The 24,802-nt window shown below is 42.0% G+C and overlaps 1 protein-coding gene and 1 non-coding gene across 2 annotated transcripts in view; one reads left to right on the forward strand and one right to left on the reverse strand.

The window, feature by feature from the left end:
- Positions 1-24,802, reverse strand: part of SCD5 (stearoyl-CoA desaturase 5) — a 155,359-nt gene that overhangs the window by 97,418 nt on the left and 33,139 nt on the right. The window lies entirely within an intron of this gene.
- Positions 8,260-8,366, forward strand: LOC129077803 (U6 spliceosomal RNA). The gene has a single exon (XR_008529909.1). It is a non-coding gene; the product is annotated as a U6 spliceosomal RNA (small nuclear RNA).

Below are 24,802 nucleotides of genomic sequence, written 5' to 3' on the forward strand. Positions count from 1 at the left end.
AGGCAGAGACCACAGAGAGGCTGCCATCTGCCCACCAACCTTTTCCAGGGCAGACCCCTAGCCTGGCTAGAAATGGGGAAGGGAGGAAGGTTGACATTCAATCAAGTTCAAAGGTTTACTTTCTCATCTTGGGGCAGACATTCCAATTCCCAAATTGAGACCAATGAAACTTAGAATGACATGAGGATGTGAAAAGTGAGATGCCTTTTCCTAAGGAGCTGAAAAGTCACAGGGTTGGAACGTGGGTTGGAAACAATCACAGGCTGAGTTTTCCCCTTCCCCCACTAAAATTTAAAAGGGCAACAGGGGGTTGGGGGAGTACTATTTTGATTGCACCACTAATAAATTGTGTTTGTTGGACATGCTAGTTGCAATTATTTTATCCATTCACCATTTCTCAGGAATACACGTTTTAAATTTTATTTATTTATTTTTAGAGAGGGGGAAGGGAGGGAGAGAAACATCGATATGAGAAGCATCAATCGGTTGCCTCTCAAACACACATCAAACGAGTACCAAACCTGAAACCCAGGCAAGTGCCCTGACCAGGAATTGAACCAGAGACCCCTAACTTGGCTGGATGATGACCAACCAACTGAGCCACCATTGGTCAGGGCTGGAATATACTTTTCAAAAAAATGAAAGAAGTTCTCACTGTGCAGTCTTTTTTTTCCAGACAGTTACACATATTTCTCTTGGCCACATTCTCTTCCCACTCCTACAGACTAAGTGGGCTTATGACTTATCACATGATTACATTTATCCAGGTCCAGAAAGTCCCTAACTGCACGCCATTTAGGACACGGCAGCTATTGAGGCGATTAACCTGGACATTGGTTTCCCCAGGTGCTTAAGGTCTTGGCAAGCTTTAGCCCCATGACCACGGGAGGCAATCAGTACAGCTGTCTATTGGCTTAAAGTCAGTCTCACTTGTCTGGAATGCAGGACTTCATCTGCATATCTGCCTAAGAGCTTTCAAAGACTGGAATCAGTAGGTGAGTTTTCAGACTTCATGCTGGAAAGCTGATATTGAATGGAGAAGATGGGTTGGAAGAACCTATGTCTGAACTTCCAGCAAGTAAACTTTTATAAATAAAAAACGCAATTAATTATTTAGCATAACCAGACATACTTGAAGAATTTTGGTATCACTTGATAGTTCTCAAGAGTTTAATGCATAATCACAGAGATGCATAATGCATGAAGACATGGCCCCACAGGATACCAACTTAAGAGAAAGACTGGCTGGACTGAGAGAGAAAGGCATCGAATTTCAATCAATTATTTGCAGGTCATGTGTTACATTTATTCACGTAGTATAATAAAGCTGAGGTGGGAGAGTAGCATCAATGTCTTTTCTGTGTAAAAATGTGTGAGTCAATGAGAATATACAGGGGTGGGCAGAAGTAGATTTACAGTAGTGAGATTATGAAATGCAGAGTTTATTCTTGCATTATTAATTATTGTATTATTTATTATGAATTGTAAATCTACTTTTGTCCACCGCTGTATATCAGATGAAGAACCAGGGTGTTGAGTTCTGTTTCTGACTATGGAACAAATGATGCTAGTTGCCATGGAAATTTCAGTCATACTCCACAGGCACTCCTCAGGGTTGGAATCACCACCCCGGGAAGACACCTTGTAGGCTGTTCTATAAAAGATGTCACAGAGGGACCTTGAAGACTTTGTCGAGGTCCAGAGCATGGCCCTCAGCCTCACTGGCACTGAAGTCTCACCCAACGACTCCATTTCTCAAGGACTTAATTCTTGGAGGCAGAGTCTCATGATTCAGCCTCCCAGCCTAAACCAGAGAAATAGTTTACTAATTCACAGGGATACTCAAAGTCCACATAACCAAAGCATTCTTCCCCAAAAGGAGGCCAGATCAGGAGCACTGGCTTGCTGGGCGAGCGCGGCATCAGAACTAGGGGAGACATGACTGGCATGTTTCAGGCACCAGGCTAAGGCGGCCTGAGGCATCCATCTCACAATGGAGAGGGTGTAGCCAGTGGTTTTCAAACTTCGTGTCTGCACCCATTAGAGTTGTGGAGTCATTTAGCAAGTCACACTCAGACACCATCTAAAAATAAAATAATAAAATATAGAGTAGAATAGAACGTGTGAGAGAGTATTGCATGTAACTGAGGTAGGTAAGAGGCAATACAGAATGGTGGTTAAGACGACAGACACTAAATGCAGGTTTCGAAGGATCAGATACCAGCCATATAACCCTGGGTGAGTCATTGAATCTTTCTGCTTCAGTTTCTTTGCTTCCAAAATGGGAATGGTGATAGTACCTACCTCCAAACGTTGTTGTAAAAATTAAATGGTTTGATACCTGTAAAAAGCATTGAACCGTGCCTGGCTATAATAAGTGCAATGTGAGTTTTCATTACTACTAAGAGCTGCTTTGTGAAACTGCAGCCCACAACTCAAGGTACCAGAATTGAGTTCCTATGACAACTGGAGTCAGACATGCTGAGCACAACGTGAGAGAAACTGTGGACTGAGTGGTTTCCATTGTATTTGAATTAGAAAATTATGGAAGCAACACTAAATTGCAGGAAAATGAAAACAATAGGAAATTATCCAATAGGTCACCCCAGATGACCAGACTAGACCTCTCTTAAGCAGAAGTGTGTTTTTTAGTGATTTAAGATGAAAGTGTTTTGTTGAGATGAGATGCCATAAACATCTCTTTTCTGGAGAGGATTCTCATTCTCTGAGGCACACTTTGCCTTTTTTCCTTTTTAGCTTTCATCTGAGACCGTGATGACATATTTTGATCGACTAGAATGGATCATGAAGTTTACATTTAAATTTGGACTTGAATTTCCTCTCTTCTATCGGTCAGGTTCTCATCTCAATTTTTAAGAGTAGGAGCTGTGCCTATTGATTATTCCACCCCATACTACATGTCCTTCTTTCATATATTTTTCCATGATCCACAGAAATCTGGACAAATAGAAGATGAAGTAGATAAATCTGATAAAGAAAGAACTAAAATATATTTTTCAAGCAGAATATATACCTTTGGAGAAGATATGACAGAACCAATAGGGGAAAGTTAGTAATATTTACGCAAAAGTAAGAATAATTGCCCTGACTGGTGTGGCTTGGTTGGGTATTATTTGACAAAGCGAGGGGTTGCTGGTTCAATTCCTGGTCAGGGCACAGTCCTGGGTTGCAGGTTCAGTTCTGGGTGGGGCCCATATGAGAGACAACAAATCAATATTTCTCTCTTATGCTGATGATTCTCTCCCTCTCTTTTTCCTTCCCTTCCCCTGTCTCTCAAAATAAATAAAGCCTTTTAAAGAAAGAAGAATGATTATAATATTTACCAAAGATTGAATACCTACTATGTGCCAGGCACAGTGCTAAGCACTTCATAACCATTAATCATACTTTTCACAATGACTTTGAAAGGTAGATGATATAACCACAAGTAAGGGCCCGTAAGAAAGTAGAACTGCCTGAGACCCATTGCTAGTAAATGTTAGAGCCAGCACTCAAATGTGGATCTCCTGAGTCCAACGCTCATGTCTTTCACTAACGCACAGTTACAAGGGTTTTAGAACTAGACTCACTGGGTCTGAATTCCAGCTGTACCACTTACAAACTATTTAACTTCTCCAAACCTCATTTAATTTCCTCTTACATAAAATGGTGGTGACAGCAGTAGCTTTCCCACAGGATGTTGTGAAAATTAAGTGAGATGTTTATTCAAGGCTTTAAAACCACAGCTGGATCACAGTAAACATTCAAATAGATGTCAACTACCATGATTGTTATGCCAGTCCTTGCAAGGCTGCCTATAACTGCAAACATTACATACGGATAATCAGTGGATCAGACCAACCAACAGTGTGCCATTTGGTCAACAGTCTTTGGACTCCTCTCTCTTATAAAGGCACTTCCCATGGCCCCTCATTCCTGCCACTGGCACAAGGAGAAAACAAGGCACCACTGAGGGCAAAAGCATAGTGTAAAGCAGTAAAATAAGGAAACTGCGCCCATCTGAAAGGTTTTGGTTTAGGCCTATGAAATCAGGAGGAAAGGAAGAGATGATGCCGAGACCATGACTGGGCTGGTCTCATGAAGAATGAATGCTGGACACTGTGGAAGGCATGACAGTTGCTGCCAAGGAAAAAAATTAATCACTTGGGAGTTGGAATGGAAGTTTTTGCTCATGTTACTGTGCAAAGAAATATTCTCACAAAAAAAGCAAAGGATTTGGGGTTGAGAAGAATTTAATCAGTTTCTCCAGCCCACTTTAACCTGAAAGAGAAGAATTTAATTTCCAGGTCTTAAATGGGCACCAGAATTTACAGAGAGTCAAACTAGGGGAAGAGAAACAATGAGAAGGAGTCATCCATTGTTCAGAAACCAGAAGGAAAACACCTCATGGAAAAACTGACCATGCTCAGATCTAAGGGCTGGTTTGCCTCAGCAAGCACAGGACATGGAGGAGAGAGTGGGATTAGAAGATATAAAATGACTTTGGTTATTTCCACCCTTGTTTCTTATATATTTTTTTTTGGTTTTGTTGTTGTTGTTGTTGTTGTCGCTGTGGTGGTGGTGGCGGCAGCGGGTGTGTGGGTATGTGTGTACATTTGGATCGACTAGATGAAGGCATCAGATTCAGCTGTGTTTATTTCTACTTTGCCAGGCCAAGGATTTTAAATTTAACTTTAAATAATTAATAGGCAATGGCCTTTCTTTTTAACATCTGTCTGGCTGAGAATTAACACATCTGCTGCAATTCCTGAGAAAAATGGGCAAAAATGTTGCAAGGCATCTTTATTATTCTAGTAAAGTGGAATTTAAAAATATGTTATTAAACTTGCAGGTGGATGGATGTAGTATATAGTATGGATCCCACTACAGAAGGTCTAAGACAACTCTGAGGTCCAAAAAACAGTACAAGTGGATTTACAGAGGTTAGTGGAAAAAGAAAACCAAATGTGAAGGAACAAAGATAATTCAATGTGCTGAATCTTTCATAGGACTGGGCTGAATTAGTGGACAGCTGGACACATATTCAGTGAACAACACTCTTCAGCGAGGAAGGCCAGAGGGAGGAGATGGCAGTGGCTTCTGTCGTAATGACACTATCATCTATAAGTACTCTTCACTACAATGTGTGCATCATTGAAGGACACTGCTCTCAAGAAGCTTACAGTATATGTAAAGAAACAAAACATACACATAAGCAGAAAAATCAATAACAACACAAGCTGTGCCAAGTGGGCAATGTTTTTCTTAGAAACTGCTTAGTGTCTTTGCAGCATAAAAGCATGTATGGATCTTGCTGGGCAGAAGCCACACCATGATGCTAAATTCAGAGAAATAGCCCTAAATGCCAACATCACACAATTTTATTGTACTCTAAATCACCCAACAATTAAAGGATACCTGTCATATTAAGATAGAAGGCATCACTGCTCGAGAAGTTATTAATGAACTGCCTTATGTGCTGTTTAAAGTTGTCAATTTTAACCTCATGCTTATTTGGGAGCTGTCCATCTGAAATGACTTTAGGTTTTATACCCCTAAGTATATTTTATATTTATTTAGGAAAGCAATATAAGTATAGTGTCTAGAGTAAGGATGCTGGAATCAGACTTCCTGGGTTCAAATCTCAGCTCTACACATATTAGCTGTATAACTGTAACAAGTTACTTAACTTCTCTAAGCCTTGGTTTCCTCATATGTAAGTGGGAATAATAATAGGATTTGCCTCATATACTCATAGCGAAGATTACATAAAATAGTGCATAAATGGGTGGCACATAGTCAGCCCACAAAAACATTTGCTTTCATTTCTATTATCAGTAAGGTGGCTGAGAGTATGAGTTGGTGTGAGTTGGCCACTGGAAGGGGCCAGGATGCTACACAACCACAGTCTTCCACATGCACACCTTTGAGACCTGCCTCCTCATTCTCTGTGTTTAATGGTGCGTGCGCAGACTAGAGACAAGGAAGAGGCACCTAGTAGTCTGAGGGAACAACACAGGAGGAACTAGCACATCCAGTACATCTACTTAAAAATGACAGGTTCACATACACAGGGAGGACAAAAAGAGATTCAAAATTAGAAGCAAATAACACACTTTGTAAAGATCAAAAAGTTGATGGGGACAATGGGTAAGAGTGTTCGTCCAAGCTAATAAAATTACTGCCAGAAAAACATCCTTAAAGGTCCAGGGAAGTTGAGAAGAGCCATTTAGGTCTCAAGCATACAGCTTTATTTCTGCCCACTGCCAGAGAGCTGCTTGTTGCAAAAAAGTTGTGGGATCAAAAGGCAGTTAATTATGTCCGTTTTAAGAGCAAGTATTGCAGGTGACGAAGAGGAAGCCCTGAATAAAAGGTCTGGGCGTGGACAGAGAGGGAGGGTTCGGAAGCCCATTTTACAAACAGTGTTAATCTCATGTTTAAGGCTCAAGTGCAACTGTTTGCCAAGGGCTCTGGGGTACAAAGTGCCTCTAAAGTTCAGTGGCGAACACCAGAGAATGTGTCTTCCCCAGAGGTCTCCACCATAGTAAGACATCACAGAGGGCAAGTTCCATTCTGAGTCAGCATCTTTGTTCTATGCTCTTAGATATGGTTTCTTCCTCCCATCACACTTACATATTCCTCTTTATTTTTTTTTTTTATTGAACTGAGAGAGAGAGAGAAAGAGAAAGAAACATTGACTTCCTGCCTCCTTTATGTGCCACTACTGAGGATCGAACCCAGAACCTAGGTATGTGCCCTGACCATGAATCAACCCTGCAACCTTTTGGTGTACAGACAACACTCCAACCAACTGAACCACCCAGCCAGGGCTTACATATTCCTCTTTATCACCATTTGCCTTCCTCACCAGTCTTCAAACCTCATAAGAACAGAGGCCAGGTCTGTTTTTGTTTTCCTTTGTATCTTAAATGCTTGGCCAAGAGCTGTGTCAAAAAGCATATAGTAAGCCCACAATAAATATATGTGGATGAAATGCATGAGCAGATGAATGAATGTGTGTGGGAGATGAAAGCTTGAAGGCTGAATACTTGCACTCTACATTTCATATGTTAACACTGGGTGTGATTATTGGTACTCCTGTAAATATTTTCTTTCATAGGACTGAGAAAAGCCAGATCCTATGAACAACAACAAGGGAGGTAACTTCCCTATAATACAGTGTTCAAGTTACAAATGTCTGTCTCAAAGCACAAATGTTAACCAAGGAAATATTTCGAATCTTTTCCTTTCTAAACACTGCTAGAGTAGCAGCTAGGAAATCAGCTAGACTAGCCTAACAAGTATCTTTCAAAAACCATTTAATAGGTTAAAATATTTTCAACTATCTCATTAGCAAATAATAACAACTACTTATGCTTTTTATTATTGAGGTACCTTGCTAGTAGAACAACGATAATAAAGTATTGTGTGTATCCAGGTGTGTATGTGTACATGTATACACACACATACACACACACTCCCACCCCTCCCATCTCCTGGGGCTAGTCACAGCCAGGAAAGCCTCACCTATTGGTTCATTCGGTTATAACCAGGCCTCGTGATTCTCCTGCTGGCAGCCACTTTTGCATAGTATTTTCTTTCCACAGGATGGCAAATACATAGACCACGTGACTCCACATCTGTGCTGAAAGTCCATGTTAAATATTGCTAATCCATGACAGAACTTTCTCTCAGAGTCTAGACACCACCTCTGAATTGTCTTCAATATAGTACTGCAGCCAGCCACTACAACTCAATTAAAGGTAAAATACAAGATGAAATATCTTTGCCTCCTTGGTCTGGGAGTATACACTCTCTAAAGTATTTCAAATTCTCTTTTCCATGATCCATAGTTTTTAAAAAATGCATTTGCATGACATATACACTCAAGGTTTCACTAAATAATATTAGCTCTTATTTGTGTGACGTGTTTTGACTTTTTTGTTCTTTTCTATTTCATTTTTTAAAATGCTCTCCAACCTACTGATTTTATCACCTGTCTAAAATACGGGTTGTGACCTGCAATATGAAAAATCATGCTATAAAGGAGCACCTCTGCAAACTCCAAATTCTAAGGTCATGGCCAATAACAAGAGGAGACTGCTCAGACGGACAGGGCACTGGACTAAAGGAGACACGGTCAGGGGCTCACTCAAGCTATGCAGAATCCTTCTTTATGGCAGGGGAGACTAAAACAAAACCATGGAGAGAGAAAAATATCTTTTCTTTAGATTGGAAAATATCTTTATTAGAAAAACAGTGCTCGCTTCGGCAGCACACATGCTAAAATTGGAACGATACAGAGAAGATTAGCATGGCGCCTGCACAAGGATGACATGCAAATTCATGAAGTGTTCCATATTTTTATGAAAAGGGAACCAAACGTATGGGAAAATATATTTGCCAATGATACCCTGGACAGGAGTGTGGTCTCTAAAATATATAAAGAACTCACACAACTCCACTCCAGAAAGACAAACAATCCAATTAAAAATTGGGCAAAGCACCTGAACAGACACTTCTCCAAGGAGGACATACAGAGGGCCCAGGTACCTATGAAAGGATGCTCAGCATCACTAGCCATCAGAGAAATGCAAATTAAAACCACAATGAGATACCACTTCACATTGGTCAGAATGGCCATTGTAAACAAATCAACAAACAAGTGCTGGTGAGGTTGTGGAGAAAAGGGAACCCTACTACACTGTTGGTGGGAATGCAGACTGGTGCAGCCAGTGTGGAAAACAGTGTGGAATTTCCTCAAAAAGCTAAAAATGAAACTGCCTTTTCACCCAGCAATTCCACTGCTGGGATTATACCCTGAGAACCCCAAAATGCCAATTCAAAAGAACCTATGCACCCCAATGTTCATAGCAGCACAATTTACAATAGCCAAGTGCTGGAAGCAACCTAAATGCCCATCAGTAAATGAGTGCATCAAAAACCTATGGTACATTTGCACAATGGAACACTACGCAGAAGAAGGAAAGAAGGAACTCCTACGCTTCAGGACAGCAGCATGGATGGAACTAGACAATATTATGCTAAGTGAAATAAGCTAGATGGTGGAAGACAAATACCATATGATCTCACGTATAAGTGGAACCTAATCAACAAAATGGACAAGCAAGGAAAATATAACCAGCAACATTGAAAGAAAAAAGAAACGGACAGTGGCATGAGGGAAGAAGGGAGGGGGGTAATGGGGAAAGGAAGGGGAAGGGTCAAATCAAGGAACATGTATAAAGGACCCATGGGCAAAGCCAAAGCGGGGAAGGATTGAGGGAGGGAGGTGGCGGGTGGGGCAGAGGAAAGCAGGGGCAGGAAAATGGAGACAAATGCATTTGAACAATAAAAATAAATAAATAAAAGAAAAAAGAAAAACATTCTTTTCCCTTTAACCACAAATTGGAGGAATCCTGAAAATAGAACAGTGACAAAGTCCCGGGTTGTGGATTTTAGCAAGAAATACTCCTTTATTAGAGACCTAGTCTAAAGCAAAAGGAATCTCCATAAATATGTGAGCAGGAGACTCACTACCGCAAGGCTCAAAGTATTTAATCTTAACTAAATATAACTTTAAACCTGGAGAATTTGTTCATGTATGGGAATCTGTCATTCTACAAAGATGAGAAAAAGCAGAAGGCAAAATGCAGGCAACATCTCTCTAAGGCTGACCTTGACTTTAAAATATGTATGTAATGGTGCAAAACTCAGGCAGAATCTCGACACTCTCCAAGGATGGTGTCTGTGGCTCACAGTTAGGCTGGGGGAAGCGGCGGGGAGTGGAAAGGGGAGCCTTTTAAAAGCAGTCAGCTGAAATGTTGTGACCAAGAAAGGCACAATTTTACTTCTGTTCCTAAGTTCAGATGATTTGAAGCCCTGCATAAACCAAAAGCTGTCACTATAATTCAAGAATAATTGGAACAAATGGCTGCTTAGCAAAAGAAAAAGATAGGACTGAGGAAACAAAATCTTCCAGCCTTTGAGTTGCTTTGGCAAGAAGGATCTTCACCTAAAATCCCAGCTGACTAAAATGTGCCTCCTCTTTTCATCTCCTCATCATAACTGGACCTGGAGAAGCCTGACATTTGTCACCCTTTTATTTTCCCAAACGTAAGATTCATTTAACACAGGATATTCACCCTATGAGCACACATACATTTACACATTCTCTTTCATATTCCTTTTCTTTCTTACACATACACACACACACACACACACACACACACACACACACACACACACAGCGCTACATCTGGGTTTTTTTGCCTTCCTAAATAAACCTAGTTCAGCACTGAAAACAGACACAAATGAACCCTATTCACCAACTACCAAATCACAATTTCCCAAAGGATGAAAAGGAGCTTATCCCCATTACCATCAAAATCTCTCTTTCACTTGTTCCCGGCCCTCCTCCTGCCAAAAATAAATAAGTAATTAAGAAACCCTAGAACATCAGAACTGTGAAGACCTTGAAGACCATCGCAGCCTTCGTTGCTCAGGATCGAAGGACCAGCACCCGCCTTGCCAGGAGCGGGCTAGGATAGAATGCCCCGTCCCGCCGGGAACTGTGGGATCAGATCTACATTGCAACGAGGTCCCACGTGATTCATGTGCACACTCCAATTGGACAGATGGTGGTCTAGGCAATGCTTCTCAGCCCTGTTTGCATAAGGGAATCATCTAGGGAGCTTTGAAAGCTACCCAAGTCAGGTCTCCCTCACCTGAGAGCAAATTAATCAGGAACCTTGGGCTGCTGGTGTGGCTAAAGGCTGCCCAGTGACTGTCCTGCAGTCAGAGTTGAGTAGGGGCACTGCTCCTGTCCAACTCTCCCCTTTCACAGATGAAAAAATGAATTGCAGAGAGGCCAAGTGACCTGCCCATCACCACAAAGTAAGCCAGTGGTAGGGCCGAACCAACACGGCAAGGTGCCCTCGGGTCCCTCAAGAGGATGGACTCCAACAGTGGGAATGTCTACCTCCTGGTCCCTCAGGAGTCTGGCTCTTCTTGGGCAGAGTGACGGGGGAGAAAGCTATGTTCACAGAGGGTCATCCATCTCACTCTTTTTTGAGCCCTCCTCTCTTCTCACAGAAATCATTTAATTTGGCCTGGAGTATAGCTTTAGAAAACTCTGTAACCATAACATTTCTGTTTGAGGCACCAAATGTATGTTGAATGAATTCTTATTTGTCCGTCCCCTTCTTGACTATTTTCCTCTTTTCCCCCCACTCCTGTTTAGAGGGAAAGCAGCCAGCACGACCCAAACGAACATCTCTGAGAAAATCCAACTCAGAAGCACTAAAGGAGAAGACACGGCTCATTCCATTTCCTCGAACCCTGGGAGAATGCTTCAGTGGAGGCTGACCAGGGCCTGCCAACTGCAACAAAAAAAGCAACGTTGCTACCGGCTGTTGGAAGAAGGCAAAAGTTGGTTTTAAGATTTGCCTGAGCATTGCAGAGATGGTTTATGAAAAGCCCAAATGTCAAAGTCTCTTTGTTCCTTAGGATTCTCTCAAGATAATGCAGTTCCTGTCAAGCACAGACCAGCCTGAAAAATGAGACCTGAGATTGGGGGCGGGGTGAAGAATCTATTCAGAGACTTGAATTCCCAGAGGCCTATGCCTTTTGTGGGATGGATAACTTACCTCCTAGGTTTTGCAGGAGTAAGAAGGGCATAAAGGAATGAAGGCAAAAGGACATAATGGGGAAATCAGAATAAAAGGAGAAAGAAAAGGAAGAGGGAAAATAAGAATGAGGACGCAGGGGGAAAGAAATATGTGGTTTTTAAAAGTGAATTAAGAGGCTCTGGTTTTCGCTTCCTGAATTTTAATATCACAGAAAAGGGGCTGAACCTTCTGCGATAGCTCATGTGCAAGGGTGAGGAATGAGAAAGGTGAGGCTGGAGGTCTTCTCATTCTAATTTCGGGAAATTGCACTGCCCATCCCATGGCAGCCACAGGAGAGAAGTGTTACATGGTCCTTGAAGGAAGGTAATTTCTCCCAGGCTCCATTTCAGACCCACTTTTACAGAAAATGGGACTGAAGCTTCCTTCCCCCTTCCCAAGAGCCAGCACTCCTCATCCCACAATGGGAAGGGAACCTGCTCAGTGCTTCTACTTACAATTTCCTTTCAGGCAATCGTCACATCTTGGTATGGAGTCTGCTGAGGGAGATAATTTCAGCTCCTCTCCTATGTCAGGTTCCCTCTTATATGACGGGTGGCATCAACTAAGCTCCAAGGAGCTAGTTATAAAGTCGGGTTGTTATTAGGGGGAAACCCAAGCCAATCTACAAACCTGCAAAGCCTGTGGAGGACGCTTTTATTTTTAACACTGGGATCTGTGAGGTTGACCTATATTTCACTTCTTATATTGGCAGAAATGACAAGCCTTGAAGGGCAGGACACAGAACTGAGCAGAGGCCTTTTGAAGGCCTTGCATGGGGGAGCAGTCGCAGTAAGACACCAAACCCCTAATATGGACAGAGGCAGGGACTAGAACAGAAGGTGCTGGAGGGTCTGAGTAAGGGTAGTAAGGGCACTCAGGTAGGCTGGAGAAGATCTAATCTTAGCTTTACCTTCAGATCTCAGAAATTAACCCATAGCCAGACTGAATCATGCAGCTAATATGAAAAATATGGGTGGAGATTAAAGGCCCAGGGAAGGAGAAAGTGGGAGTTGAATTTCCAGATTTCACTGGGAGAACCGGTCCACTACATCAAAAATCCCTTGATCAAACAAACAAAATAGGAGGCAGTATTAAACAGTGCAATCAAATAGGACTGCTTAACACCATCAGATATGTTTTTTTAAAATGTGTTATCTGTACTGTTATTTTATTTCTCCTATTTATTTCTCAAAGGCTAACCCTGTAAATCATATTTGCTTGGCCACTCTTGTAATGACAAGTCTTCAGGTGTGTAATACAATGTTAAATTTCAATTTATGCCGGAGACACTGAAGGCTGGCACAGCTACATTATTTTTCTTGTGTGTCAAACCATCACATTTTAATCTGGTCCGCCATCTGGTTAGCGGCCCAGAAAAAGAGAGAAATCATTTCAGATTACGAGAGATTTTAGACCTGGCACCAGCAAACTTTTTTTCTTATCAACCTTTCATCTAAATGTAAAGCAGTATAATGATTTAGTGTAGGTGCAGAAGGCCCGCAGCTTACTGATCAGAGATTTCAGGAGGGCACAGGCCTGAGCTGGATTCCTCCACTGGGTGTTCCACAAGCATCTCACAGTAAACACTATAATGCAGAGCCAGTATCTTTCTTCGCTCCCTCCCAGAATCCACAGGAATGGGACCACCATCCACCTGGTCATCAGCAGTGGAGGCAGCTCATTAGACACCTTCCCCTGCCCTCTAGGTTCACTCAGGAGGGGTGCAGCAAGGTGATGAAGAGAGGAGGCGACAGAGACTCCCTGACGTGAGTCTCAGTCACCTGCTAGCCATGAGAGTGCCTGGGACCAAGTAGGACACTTAGCCTCTCTGTGCCTCACCTTCCTCATCTGGAAAACCTATGAAACTAAGTGAGTTAAAATATGTTGTACATTTAAAACCATACCTGGTACACATTAAGGGCTCAGTGTTGGCTAAGACTTTTTGTTCATCAGCCCCACATCTACTCAGTCATCAGGACCTTCAAATTCAACATCCTCTGCAACCCCGCACTCTTTCCTACTTGTAGCTCTCACCATCTCTCATCTGAACTGACACATCTTCCTCCTTGCTCTCCCTGTCTGTACTCTCTCCATCTTCACTTTCAGCCACTTTTGTCCTATCCCCTTTCCTTTCACCTCACTTACGGCAATGTGCTATTCATTGCTGTCTCAAGCCTCCGTGCCCTTGTCTGTGCGGTTCCTCTAGACAGCTTCCCAGAACCCGACCCTAGGCAAACTCCTCACTCTGGGTTCCCAGCGCCCTGTGCACATTTCTCCTGCTCCATGCCTGCCAGCTCATACTGCAGTTCTTTGGAGCTTGAGGGCATAACTCATTCCAAGTACCCTTATGCTCCCAGCACAGGGATTAAAGTCCAAATTGATGACTGCGGGGTGCTGCACTTAAGATCATGTACTCTGGGGTCACGGTGCCGGGTGCATCTCCTGGTGCTAGCATTTACTGCCTAGATGACCTTCATCAAGTCACTGACCTTGCAGCGTCTCATCTGTAAAATGGGAATAACTACAGGTACTCCATCACAAAAGTACTGTGAAGAATGAACAAAATCAACACATCATCTTTAGCTTGACCGCTGGCACATGCTAAGCACACGTATAAATTTCAGGGGAGGAAAAAGTCCTGACAACTGAAAAACACCAACAAGATGCAAACTTTAAAAAAATATATGGGCATGAGATTCAAACACTTTTGTAGGCAGAACTCATTAATGGATAGGCCAAGACAGTCTTGGATATGATGTTCATTTTCCTGCTTCTGACACTTCTAAACAGTAAAAAGAAAACGGCTGAATTGGCTGGTAATTGTGCTCCATTCATGAGAGACTAGGTTAGTGAGAGCGGCCCTGTGAGAAGCAAGTGGAGACATTCTGGAGGATTCTGGAGGCTGACAGTGAATCCAGAGCAAGCTGTTCGCCCCTCAGAAGCCAAGATGTGGAGGGAGGGGGAGCGGCCAACAGAATCGGGATCCTCCTGCCAGTCCCTACAGGAAATCAACTCCCCAGAGTTAAGCTCTGCCAGAACTCTTTCTAACAACAGGATATTACTCCACAGTTGGCCCACAGCACCTGCTTGACTAATCTCTGTTTCCTTGACTTCCTTGCCCTTAACCCCAGCAGAATTTGTGGCTGGCAATGGTGATCAGAAATGATTCCCTGCTCTTCATGCCAGGAATTTGAGTGAAAACCCTCTTGGCTCATTAAAATTCTATATAACCTTGTAAACCCTGCCAAACACCACCACAAACACATATTGAATTTTTCTTCTTTAACTGATCTCCTCTCAAACCTAACACTTATCCAGCAGCGCATGTCCAGAGGCTCCCCTACTTCTAGTCATGAGCATCCTTAGAAAAACAAATGAGCTGGGCAAATTGGACATACACCTGTGGCGACTGCTTCTCTGAAAGAGCTGAGAGCCAGTCAGCCACAATCAGACTTCTGAATGAGGCTCCCAGAGCACAGACCCAAAACACTGATTTTCAACAGCATCACAGGAGGAGACACTGTGGCCTAGCGCAGAAGCAGTGGCAATGGGCCCCACAGGCTTCCGAGTTGGGAGACCTGAGAGTTACTGACCCGCCATGGTAAGTTTCCTCAGGCTGCCATAACAAAGTACCACAGACCACATGGCTTAAACAACAGAAATTTACCTTCTCACAGTTCTGGAGGCTAGAAGCCTGAAATCAAAGTGCCAGCTGGTTTGGTTCCTGCTGAGGACTCTGAGGGAGACTGTTCCAGGCCTCTCCCCTAGCTTTCTGGTTTGCTGGCAATCTCTGCCATTCTTTAGCTCATAGGAGCATCAATCCTGATCTCTGCCTTCATCTTCACATTGCATTCCCCCTGTATGCGCATCTATGTCTGAATTTCCACTTTACAAGAACACCCATTATGCTTGACTAGGGTCCACCCTAATGATTTCATTTTAATTTTATTACTGTGTAAAGACCCTGTCTCGAATACAGTCATATTCTGAAGACCTGTGTGTTTGGGTGTCGCTGGCTGGGATACGGGCTCTGTCAGTGTGGGCCTGAAGCAGGCGAATGAACTGCTTGCTGGGTCACAGAGGCTCCATCAGCATTCAAGCAAACAGTGAGAAGAACCAGCACGTGCAGAGCCCAGAAAAGAAGGCCGACAGACTGGCTCCACGGAGAGGGAGTCCTAGAGGCCACAAAACACACCATGGTTGCAAATGCCTGGCATTAGCTGTCACCGCTACAGAGATGCCTCCTGGGTGAAACACAAGCACATCACCTCATAGGCAGGAGGCATACGCGGAAGTTTAAACTCATTCTGCAGCCTGACCTGATCTTTTGCCCTGGCTCCCGAATGACATCTCCAACTGCTGTTTAATGAGTCAGTTGTCTCATGCTTCCTGGCAGCACAGGCCTCCCAGGTGGGTAGAGCAGAACTCACCGCTCCTTTTTTCTGTACCCGCCCCCCAGCCCTGGGACTCAAACCCGTCTTTTCCTCAAACCTGTCTTTTCTTACTTAGCCTAATTCTGCCTATGTAAGTTCTTAACGAGAATGTGGCCTCCATGAGAGGAGGGTATTTAGTCCATTCTATTCATTCCTGCACTCCCAGGGCTAGCACCTGGTGAGCAGAGGAGGGTCGAAACACATACCACCTTTGAATGCTGGAATGAAAGCTGTCTTTCCCCCAAAAAGACAGGCAGTTTCTCGAGAGCAGGGAGTGAGCCTTATTCATTTCTTTTCAGTTCCTGTCCTGGGACAGCCTCATATGGGGTCCCAACATAAGAACAAATCGAATGAATGGATGCTTCCTACTTAGCTGTTCTGCCTACCTCAAACTAAACTCTGAAGTCAGATGTAACCCTTAACTTATTTCTCCTCAAACAAGCCCCCTTTCAACAGTCAGCTCACATTGCCTCATAAACACTTCCTCCTCTCCTAGATTTGACCACTCCTTCCAGTGAGCACCTCATTTTGCTCAGTACACACTTCTAGCCCAGAATCTACAATCACGCTTGTCTTCTACTAGGTTGTGAGCTACTTAAGGGCAAGGATTTTCCTCTTATCTTTCTGATTACCACGGGCTTGGTAGATATCATTTCTTTCAAAGGTCTAAATAAACTTCTTTCTTATTGACCCAAATTCAAACCTTACACCTTCCCTTGCCTCCTGTTAGATCTAATCAGTTACAGTATAATCTCAGAACCTCTGAGGTTCACCTATTCCATCCACTCATCCCTTTCCTTCCTTTCCCTCAACCTCTATCCTGACCTCATCCAGTCTCTCTGGTTCTCTCTTCCCTCCTTCAAACAATCTTATACAAGGCTGCCAGATTAAGAATCTTACAGCATTACTTTGCTAAAACAACAAAAAACACAGCAGATGCCTTGTTCCAAAACCCTTGACAATCCTTTGCTGCCTACATGATAAAGTCTCTGTCATGCTCTTCAGGATCCTGATAACCTGAGCCCCTGACTCTCCCTTGCAAAATTTTTCACTCTACGCGTCATTAACCCTCCTTCTCAAATAAGTCTGCTCCTCTCCCCTGAACAACTCACACTCATTCTTATCTCAGTATTTCTGCTCTTTTGCTCACTTACCGGTTTTCACAGTCCCCGCCCCACTGTTACCATCCCTGCTCTCATTCCTGCTCAGCTCAAGTCCCACCCTCTCCATGACCCCCTCCCTGATCACCCCAGCCCTGGAAGAAAGGCTGCCCTTTTGAATCCCTACGGAGCCTGTTGTCTGCACCATTAATATGGAGCATATGCCACCTTGCACTAGCATTTATTCTCGCCATGTCAATGCTTATCACCATCCCCCCGCCCCCCAGCCCAACACACACACAGACTCTAAGCCTCCAAGGGAAGAACCTGTGCCTGGTCTCATTCCTTTCCATAACCTCACCACCCAACACAGTGCCCTGTGTGGGTGTGCGTACACACACACACACACACACACACACACCTCAAGGCGTGAGTGAAAAGAAGCCACTGGCCATTTGATGATTTAAAACATTAGCCTCTATTGTTACAGATCTATCGCAGAAATGTAAGCAATTCACAGACACTGTGACGGGCATGCATTTCTCTAGCATGATGGATGCTTCAGACAGAATTCAGTGCTAGGTGCTCTATAAATATTTCATCAAATGAATGAGTTACAGGTTGGCAAAATGTCCTCTGGTTATCAAAGCTTAGAGGCAGGAGGGTAGGTGTCACCGCCACTGCAACCGAAGAACTGCTCCTGCCATTCCCTAGAAATCATTAGATACGTGACTTTCGACATCTCCCCTGGCGGTGAGAGGCCTGCCTCTGAGGAGAATCTTCCTAAGGCCCTAACAGCTATCCCAAATTCTGTCTTCTTCTTTCTAAGGTTAGTCTGATTTATCCTGTTGTGGTCCTCTCCCTCTACTTGACACCAAGATTCTGTCCATACAGAACACTTTATAGCAACCAACAGTATCAGCTGAGGTGTTGCCATGGAAACATAGTGCTGATTTCAGGAAACCCATCTGTTTTTAAATTGCTCTATACACTCGTTCTAACTTCTGTTACACATCATGTAGCTCAGGGCCCATGAAACCTTCACTCCCATAGGGCCTTTCTGCAGCCTCCTTCTTTTTATTCTCTTCCAAATTTCAAACCTCACCTTGAAGCCTTGCACCTTGGGGGCTAACTAGCTCCAGCCTCCTAACATTCAACAAAATGAAGCGAGAACTAGCACCTCTGCATTAGCTGAAAACCAATGTAGTCATGGCAACAAGAGGCAGCTTGCTGTGGGTGGGAAGAGTTGATGGGGTACTGGAAGGGTCAGCATTTCCAATTAGTTCTTCTGGGTGTCAGAAGAAACAACATTGTTTAACTTGAAGTTTTCCTTTCATTAATTCAAAAGGAAAAATACAGGGACAGTCAAAAGTTGGTTTCCAGTTGAGTATGCAAAAACAGAGTTTATTCTTATATTATTACTTATTACTTATTGTATTATTTTCCATATGAACTGTAAACCTACTTTTGCCCCACCCTGTATATAGCGATACTTCAATTTAAAAAAAAAGATATAGCAAGGGGCATAATTGGTTGTCAGAAGGTTCAACAGAAAAACAATACAGGCAACACAGGACTCTGGGTGGATATGGTTCCCTTCTTCCCCATTCTATGTTCCTCCATGACTCTCTTAAGAGGGGAACCATAGTCCCAAAACGTTAGCCCTGCCCTTTGCTTCACAGTCATCATAGGCCAGAATGGCACTGTGTGCTCCAATTAAATATGCTGCACCATGGAAGCCTAGAGACACTGTTCTTGGGAGGACAGTTGTGATAAATAATGGCCCCGTATGTTATGGGTTAAATTGTGTTTTCCTCCAAATTTATATGTTGAGGCCCTAACTCCCAGGACCTCAGAGTATAACTGTATTTGGAGATATGGCATTTAAAGTGGTAACCAAGTTAAATGAGGCTGTTATAGCAGGTCTTAATGCAATGACTAGTGTCCTGGTAAGAGAAAATTTGGACACACAGAGAGGCACCCAGAGGTGCATAGAGATGACCATGTAAAGAGGCAGCATGAAGGTGACCATTTGCAAGCCCAGGAGAGGCCTCAGGAAAAACCAACCCTGTGGAAACCAGATCTTGGACTTCCAGCCTCCAGGACTGTGAGAAAATAAACTTCTGTGATTTAAGCCACCCAGGCTACAGTATTTTGTAATGGCAGTCCTAGCAAACTAACACGCTGCCATTTTTTCCCCTGCAACCAGCAACAAATAAAATACCAAGGATGACTAAATAAAAATGTTTGTCTTCAGAGGAGTTGTTATATCCTCTTGATATCTACTTTGCTATTAATATATCAGTCTTTGTTGGTGAATGTTTGCATGAAATATCTTTTCCCATCCTCTTTTAATCTATTTATCTTTATTATTAGAGTGTTCTTTTGACAGCGTACAGTTGGGTCTTACTTTTTAGCCAATCTGACAATCTATGCCTTTTAAATCAGGTATTTAGAATAGTGCTGTCCAATAGGCCACTAATCACACGTGGCTATTTTAATTTAATCAAAGTTTAAAATTCTGTTCATGAGTTACATTTCAGATGCTCAATAGCCACATGTGACTAGGTATTAGAAAGCGGAGATAAAGAATGTTGCCAGAAAGTTCTATTGGACAGCTTGATTTAGACTATTTACATTTGGCTGGTTGAGTCTGCCATTTTGCTATTTATTTTCTATTTGTCCAAATGTTGTTTGTTCTCTTTTTAATCTTTTTCTGCCTGCTTTGAATTAACTGAACATTTCCCTCATTCCACTGTATCTCCTCATTTGGCTTATTAGTGAAAACTGTGTTGTTTAGTGGTTGCTTTAGTGTTCACAGTATATATCTTTCACTTATCATTATCTACTTTCAAGTATTATTATACCACTTTACATATCATGTAAAAATCCTAGAACAGTCTATTTCATTTCCCTTTTGTGGCCTTTGTGCAATGATTTTCATATATTTTACTTCTACATGTTTTAAACCACAAAATACATTGTCATTACTTTTGCTTAAAACAACCATTATCTTTTAAAGAGATTTTTAAATAAGAAAAAGAGGCTTTTAAAAATATTTATCCAATTATTTGCCCTTTTGGATGGCTTTTACTCCTTTATGTTGATCAAGACTTCCAGTTGGTAGATTTTCCATCTAACTGAAAAATTTCCTTAACATTTATTGTAGTGCAGGTTTGCTGGCAATGAATTCTCTTGATTTTTGTATGTTAAAAAAGTATTTTATCCTAATATTTGAAAGGCATTTTTGTTAGATACAAAATTCTCAATGGATATCTTTTTCCTTAGTACTTTAAAGATGTTACGCCACTGTCTTTCAGCCTTGCATTGCTTTCAAAAAGTTTGCTGTCATCTTTGTCTTTGTTCCTCTGTAGGTAATACATGCTTTTTTCCTCTGGATAGGTTTAAGATAGTCTCTTCTTAAGTGCTCTTCTTAAGAAATATCATTTTGATGCCTGTATAGGTTTTTTTCCTCCTCATATTTCTTGAGCTTGGCTGTGTATTGAGTTTCTTGAATCAGTGAGTTTTTCATTTTGATCAAATTTGAAAAATTTTGGGCAGTATTTCATCAGTTTTTTCCTTTCCCATCCCTACTTTGTGGGCTGCAGTTGCCCTTTTATTAGGCCACTTGAAGTTGTCTCAGAGCTTCCTGATGCTGTTCCTTTATTTTTTTCAGTTGTGTATGTGTGCACGCGTGCTCCTGCGCTTTATTTGGAATAATTTCTATTGCTATGGCTTCAGATTCACTTTTCAAGGGAAAAATAACTTCAAGTATATTATATAATTCAACTGCCAACCTTACAAGAGAAATAAAGCCCTTGATGTTTAGATCTCTTTCATTTATTTGGCTTATATTAATCCAAAGCTGCTCCTATATAAAAATAATAACTAGTCATTCTAACAGGTGTGAGGTGGTATCTCATTGTAGTTTTGGGTTGCATTTCCATCATAGCTAGTGAAATTGAGCATCTTTTCATATAGCTGTGGGCTATTCGAATGGCTTCTTGAGAGAAGTATCTGTTCAGGTCCTCTGCCTATTTTTTAATTGGATTGTTATTATCATCAGTACAAGTAATAACAAGTGTTGTAGGGGTTGTGGAGAAAAAGAAACCCTTATTCACTGCTAGTGAGAATGTAAACTGGTACAGCCACTATGGAAAACAGTATGGAGGCTCCTCAAAAAACTAAAAATAGAGTTACCATATGACCTAGTAACGTTCTTCTGGGTATCTGCCCGAAAAATTTGAAAACATTTATTCACAAAGATATAAGCACTCCTATGTTCATTGCAGCATTATACATGGTGGCCAAGTCATGGAAACAACCAAAGTGTCCTCCGACAAATGATCAGATAAAGAAGATGTGGTACATATATACTATGGAACACCATTCAGCCCCAAGAAAAGATGATATACTGCCATTTGTAACAACATGGACGGACCTTGAAAATATCACAATAAATGTCAGTCAGAAAAAGCTAACAACCATGTGATTTCACTCATATCTGAGATATAAAACTGAAACTCACAGACACAGACAATAGTACGGTGGTTACCAGAAGGAAGGGGAGGGCTAGTAAAGGGTAAAGGGGGCCAAATATATGGTGACAAAAGATGATTTGACTTTGGGTGGTGGGCACACAATGCAATATACAGATCATGTATCACAGAAATGTGTACTTGAAACCTATATGATCTTATTAATTAATGTCACCCCAATAAATTTAATAAATTAATAAATAATAAAAATAACTAGTGAATATTCATTACATACCATATCTTCTAAGTACTTTAGTGAATTGCAGTGTAACACAGCAATGAAGTAAATAGCATAATTATCATTCCACTTACAGAGGAGAAAATTAAAACTTAAGACTTGTCAGGGGACATGTGCTAGGAAACTAAGTCCTTTGAACATTAAAGTCCACTGTATGTAGAAGTAGTCTGGAAAGTTGGAAATATTGTTGCCTGACTGAGGAAAAACAACACTGGCTAAAATATCTATTAGGATAACAATTCAGATAAGGAACGATATTCTCTATTAGGTAAAAATAAAAAGTCTGACCAATAAATAGGAAGAGTGAGGTAATGAAAAATAAGATGTCATCTTTCATAAAGCTAGTTGGTGAAAGGTGAATGTAAATTATTTGTAATTGAGTGTATAAGTACGAAAACACTGTGATAATGTAGGGGAAGTAAGATTAGTGTCCTGAATCGAGATGCATGTCATGGGAGTACCGGTACATGTAAGAGTGAAAGTACATGAGGAAGAATAATGAATGGTAAAACTTGGGAAAATGAAGTCATCCTTTGATAAGATAAATCCTTATATTTCTTTAAAGTAAGTTTTGCACCTCACTCAGAAATGCACCCCCTTTGAAAAGAAGAGGTAAAATAAGATTAATGACAGGAGGATTTGTGGTATGGAGGTGGAACTGGCTATGTACTAGACAGAGGTAGAAGGCTCAGGTCCTGACCCCAGCTCTGGTATCAACTTGTTGGGTAATGCTGAACCCATATTTAAACCTCTTTAGGCCTAATTTGTCTTTAAGTAACAAGGCCCTTTCTTCACAGAAAATCATATGGAGAAGCTCAATACATGAAACAGAGGGAAAAAACAGGTCTATCTGATGGAGGCTGGAGGTTGAAGGCTAGGGTCTCACTCTTCCCACTCCTCAAACTTTCTCTGGATCCTATTTGGTCACAAAGAGCTCCATCGGCTCTCCTTACACACATTAGACCGATTCTCTCTGAAGGGCCTTCTGAGTCTAGAATTAAGATCTTTGTGCTTCAGTCCCAAACACTGCTCTGAAACTGTTAAGGCAGTACCTTTCTGGTCCCCTGTTGTTTAACCATAAGTAGAGCTAGAAGAATCTTTTAAGATCCTTTTCAGTTCCAACACTGTCTCTTAATGGGAATCTGATGGTTAATAAACTAATAAAATACCATCACACTGAAGCAAACTATTAAGGGAAAAGGATATTGGCCAAGTAGGCAGTATTTCCCATAAATGTTTTACCACTTTTAGAGGTTTTGATTATTTTTTAGATTTAAATAAAATCAATAGAATTCAGAAGGTCTGTGAGCCTTAAACTGTGTTTCCATATCCCACTGGGAACACTTTACAAATGCACCAATCCAATCCATTTTGGCACGTTTTATTGGCAAAGGATTTCCTGTGGCCCAATGTCTCCAGGTTATTATTTTTTTAATTCTCACCCAAAGACATAGAAAGAGTGGGGAAGGGAGGGAGAAAAAGAGGGAGAAAAACATCAATGTGAGAGGATATGGATTGGTTGCCTTGCGTATGTGCCCCAACTGGGGACCAAACCCGCAACCCAGACATGTGCCCTGACTGAGAATCAAATCTGTGACCTTTCAGTTTGCAGAACAACACCTAATGAACTGTGTCACACCAGCCAGAGCATCCAGGTTATTCTTGAATGGTTTAAAAAATATTTATTTTTATATATGCACTATAGCGGTAGAAGAGGGAGGCAAAATGTAAACGTGTTCAATCTGGGTAAAGGGTATATGGAAGGTCCTTGTATTATTCTTGCAACTTTTCTACAAGTTTAAATTATATAAAGTTTCCAAAAATGCTCAGAAAAATACCTAACTGAAATGAATTTATGTCCATCCTATACCTTTACTATCAATTTCCTGTCATATCCAAACACAGAAGAGCACATATGTGACATTTTCCTCCACCTAATATTCTCTTCCCTGTCTCCTTTTCTCCTTGCTAACTCTGTTTTTCAGAGCAGGAGTACCTGAAAGCCTAAAGGTTGCAGAGTTGCAGCTGAGAGTCTGCTTAACCACTGTTCACAGCTCTTAGGCTGCTCTTACTATACTTCTAGCATATCTCAAGAAAGCTGTTGAATTTCTAGCAACCTCACCCACCCATAGTGATCATAGAAAGCAGTCGACTTTTTTTTTTTTTTTTTAGTAGTTCAGCTTTATTTTCTGCTGTAACAAACAATTAAGAACTCCCTCGTCCAGTAACAGTGAAACAACATAGTTAAGAGTGCAGAAGGGCCAATACAAGAAAACAATCTGGCCCCCATAATAAAGGGGACACTTCTGTAGGACTCAATGCCCTAGGGAGGGACTCACTCCAGGTTAGTCTTAGCCCCCTTTTTCCAGTGTGGACTCAATGAAAAAACATGGGGGCAAAACCCATAAGGAAAGCTGGTTGAGACAGGAGGTGACAGAATGTCGGATTTCAACAGGGTCTTCACCAGTCAGTCGGCTAAATGAAGGGAAAAGAAAATCAAGTTAAATGTGATTAACTCTGTACCCAGCTCTCTCTACCCCTTCAGATAACGGCAGGCCCAATACACGGTGAGTACCTCCTCAGACCTGGACTTTCGGTGTCCCTAATTCACTCTTCGAATGACCCTCCAGGGACCAACCCTAGCCACAAGCCACCAACCCCTCCACCTTGGTCCTTTTTCGAACTAACATCATTAGAAGATTGCCAGACACTGTGAGCTCCTTCACACCCGCCCCTCCACGGGGTTGGGCATGTGGGGCCAGGAACTGGCGAGCCATCTCTGCCTCCATGGATGATGGGAAAGGCACTGTGAGGGAGCTGGTGG

Source organism: Pteronotus mesoamericanus, unplaced genomic scaffold (assembly GCF_021234165.1).
Source record: "Pteronotus mesoamericanus isolate MK-2021 breed Mesoamerican mustached bat unplaced genomic scaffold, CSHL_Meso_final contig_69, whole genome shotgun sequence".
In the NCBI taxonomy this organism is placed as follows: domain Eukaryota; kingdom Metazoa; phylum Chordata; class Mammalia; order Chiroptera; family Mormoopidae; genus Pteronotus; species Pteronotus mesoamericanus.